Source organism: Aegilops tauschii, chromosome 7, assembly GCF_002575655.3.
Source record: "Aegilops tauschii subsp. strangulata cultivar AL8/78 chromosome 7, Aet v6.0, whole genome shotgun sequence".
NCBI classification, from domain to species: Eukaryota; Viridiplantae; Streptophyta; class Magnoliopsida; order Poales; family Poaceae; genus Aegilops; species Aegilops tauschii.
In genome coordinates, this window is record NC_053041.3 from 228,083,335 (window position 1) to 228,087,467 (window position 4,133).

Consider the following 4,133-nt stretch of genomic DNA (forward strand, 5'->3'; position numbering starts at 1 on the left):
ATCGCGAGCGGAAGCGTTCCAATGAACGTGGATGACGGAGTCGTACTCGCCGTGATCCAAATCACCGATGACCGAGTGCCGAACGGACGGCACCTCCGCGTTCAACACACGTACGGTGCAGCGACGTCTCCTCCTTCTTGATCCAGCAAGGGGGAAGGAGAGGTTGATGGAGATCTAGCAGCACGACGGCGTGGTGGTGGATGTAGCGGGTCTTTGGCAGGGCTTCGCCAAGCTTCTGCGAGAGAGAGAGGTGTTGTAGGGGAGGAGGGAGGCGCCCAAGGCTGTAATGTTGCTGCCCTCCCTCCCCCCCACTATTTATAGGACCCCTGGGGGGCGCCAGCCCTTGGGAGATCAGATCTCCAAGGGGGGCGGCGGCCAAGGGGGGGAAAGGGTTGCCTTGCCCCCCAAGGCAAGGGGGAACCCCCCACCCTAGGGTTCCCAACCCTAGGCGCATGGGGGGGAGGCCCATGGGGGGCGCCCAGCCCACTAGGGGCTGGTTCCCTTCCACTTTCAGCCCACGGGGCCCTCAGGGATAGGTGGCCCCACCCGGTGGACCCCCGGGACCCTTCCGGTGGTCCCGGTACAATACCGGTAACCCCCGAAACTTTCCCGGTGGCCGAAACTTGACTTCCTATATATAATTCTTCACCTCCGGACCATTCCGGAACCTCTCGTGACGTCCGGGATCTCATCCGGGACTCCGAACAACTTTCGGGTTTCCGCATACATATATCTCTACAACCCTAGCGTCACCGAACCTTAAGTGTGTAGACCCTACGGGTTCGGGAGACATGCAGACATGACCGAGACGCCTCTCCGGTCAATAACCAACAGCGGGATCTGGATACCCATGTTGGCTCCCACATGTTCCACGATGATCTCATCGGATGAACCACGGTGTGGTGGATTCAATCAATCCCGTATGCAATTCCCTTTGTCAAACGGTATGTTACTTGCCCGAGATTCGATCGTCGGTATCCCAATACCTTGTTCAATCTCGTTACTGGCAAGTCTCTTTACTCGTACCGCAATGCATGATCCCGTGACTAACGCCTTAGTCACATTGAGCTCATTATGATGATGCATTAGCGAGTGGGCCCAGAGATACCTCTCCGTCACACGGAGTGACAAATCCCAGTCTTGATCCGTGCCAACCCAACAGACACTTTCGGAGATACCCGTAGTGCACCTTTATAGTCACCCAGTTACGTTGTGACGTTTGGCACACCCAAAGCACTCCTACGGTATCCGGAAGTTGCACGATCTCATGGTCTAAGGAAAAGATACTTGACATTGGAAAAGCTCTAGCAAACGAAACTACACGATCTTTTATGCTATGCTTAGGACTGGGTCTTGTCCATCACATCATTCTCCTAATGATGTGATCCCGTTATCAATGACATCCAATGTCCATAGTCAGGAAACCATGACTATCCGTTGATCAACGAGCTAGTCAACTAGAGGCTTACTAGGGACATGGTGTTGTCTATGTATCCACACATGTATCTGAGTTTCCTATCAATACAATTCTAGCATGGATAATAAACGATTATCATGAATAAGGAAATATATTAATAACCAATTTATTATTGCCTCTAGGGCATATTTCCAACAGGTGTCTCCGCGGCGGGCTCTGCCTTGACGCCGAGGAGCGCCGGCGAGCCAGAAGAGTGGAAGGAGGAGCGGGAGGAGGATGAAGAGTGGGAGGAGGAGGAGCCGCCGAACCTCCTGGGCACCCACGGCCCGGTGCTCCGGCGAGGGGCCGGCACGGCCGCCGGCGCGGTGGGTTGTTGCCGCCCTCGAGGTGCGCTATCACCTCGTGCAGGGTTCGGCCGAGGACGCCCCACCAGAGGCAACGCCCGTCGTTGTTCTTCACGCCGCCGACCACCGGCACCCCGTTCGTGGACGCCAGCCGCTGCGCCTGCGGCCGCTTGAAGTAGTCCGCCCACGCGGCGTTGTTGTCGGCGGCGTACTGGGGCAGGGCGCGCTGCTCCTCCGACAAGGACGACCGCATGCGGTCGACCTCGGCGGCGAAGAAGCCAGCGCGCATCGACGTCGGGCACGGGGGGGATGGGGTCGCCGCCGTTGCTGAGCTTCCACCCCGTCGGCCCGACACGCATGTCCGGCGGCGCCGGGATGTTCGCCTCGAAGAGCAGCCACGATTCGCACTCCTGGAGAGAGCGGCGGCCGAAGCCGTTGGCCGCCGCGGCGTCGCCGGGGAAGCGTTCCGCCATGGAGAGAAGGAGGGGAAGGGGAGGGAAGGGGAGAGCGGCAGTGCTCGGCGGCGGAAGGGAGGGACGGCGGCTGGTTTGGGCTCGGTGGACTGGGTGGCCAGCGGCGAGGGAAGCCTTTGGTTTTTATAGCCCCAGGCGACGTGTGAACGCGTGCTGGAAGGGGAGGCGTCGTCGCGCCAGGCCGCCCGTGACGCGCCGCCCGTGAGGAATCAATGGCAAGGCTGACCGGCGGCAGCCTTGCCATTGATCCCCGCGGGAAACCGAGGCGTTCTGGGAAAGACGAGGCGCGTGCCACTGACTCGGCGTTTTCGCGCCAAAACCGAATTGGTGCCGGCGGCCCCAGGCCGAACCCGGCGCGCTGGAGATGCTCTAAGACATATGGACTCCACTATTCCAATTGTATTCTTTTGATTTTGTAACACCACTTTGAATTGCATGGATTTGAAACGTAGGTAGGAAAAAACGCAGGATTTAGATGTCACGTAGCATGGAATCATAAAATGATTTTCAAACACATGAATTCTGCAGTATATGCCTTTGAATGGTGCACAGGAAAAAGAAACACGTGGATTTTAGAGGATTGAGGAGAGAGGGTAGAGAGAGATAGAGTGAAAGTGCATTGGACTTCTAAAAGCAAAAAAGAAAATAAGGTTGGAGCTCGTATTCATATTTCCATGGAATGTGTATATAGGAATGGATTCCATAGGAATTTTAAAACCTCGATCATGTGATCCAAAGGGCTTCCTTACGGAAAAAGAAAACTTAGGATTCGAATCTCCTAAAATCATATGATCCAAAGAGGCCCTTAGAAACATTGAGGGCCTCTTTGATTTCCAGAATTTCAAAACATGGGAATTAGGTAGGATTGCATGTCCAAAGTAGTGGATTGTGAAAACACATAAATTTGTAGAAATGTGTGTATGATTCTGCAGAACTGGATGTTTGGCTCGCATAAATAGGAAAAACACAAGAATCCTAAAAAACATGGTTAAATTAAGGTAAAAAAACATATGTAAAGGTAAGGTGAAGTTAATATTATGCTACTTATGACATTTGTCTTGTTCTTTGTGCATATCAATGTAAAATTGAGGTTTGAGTGGATTGTCAACCTTTTGTTTTTCCTATGAAACTTTGATCCAAAGAAAAATTGCTCCATTCATATAGTCCATTCGTTTGAATTACATGCATGAATAGTGTCACCATAGAAAAATTTCTCAGTTGTGAGTTGTTCCCACACACAAACATCACCGAACAAATTCTAATACAATAATTGAGTCGACACTATGTATATTTAACTTATCATACAAATTCCAAAAAAAAAACTCCAACATAGAAGTATTCGCGGACGAATTTATTTGTCCATTGAATTGAAATTTTGTACTCCCTCCGATCCATGTTACTTGTTGGTTTAGTACAAAGTTATATTTTTTGCGTCAAAAGGTGTTGCCTCTATCCCTCTTTGTGTGAGGTTGAAGCCACTAACCTCTCTCTATATTTCAAAAATAGAAGAAATTTTTTGCTTCTCAAACTGTTGTTGTAATTGTATTTGAGCTTGAAACTCTTCAACCTGTTGTTGCATCCGTTCGGCTAGATCTGCTTGGATCTTATCCATGAATTCTCTCATAGCTCTAACTTTCTTCTCAAGTTGTCTAGATCGGGTCTGAGTTCCTTCATTTACCATGATCAAACTCCGATAGTCTAGTTGAGCAAAGGCTCATGACAATGCCATAGTTGTACTAACTCTGTACTAAACCAACAAGTAATATGGATCGGAGGGAATAAATGGTATATATCTATTGCATCAGTTCACTGAAAACATTCGAAGTTCTTGAAAAGCCCTTAGTTGTGCCATTGCTTTTTTGTTTGTGGTTGCTTGGGGGAATGGTAGCATCAATCATG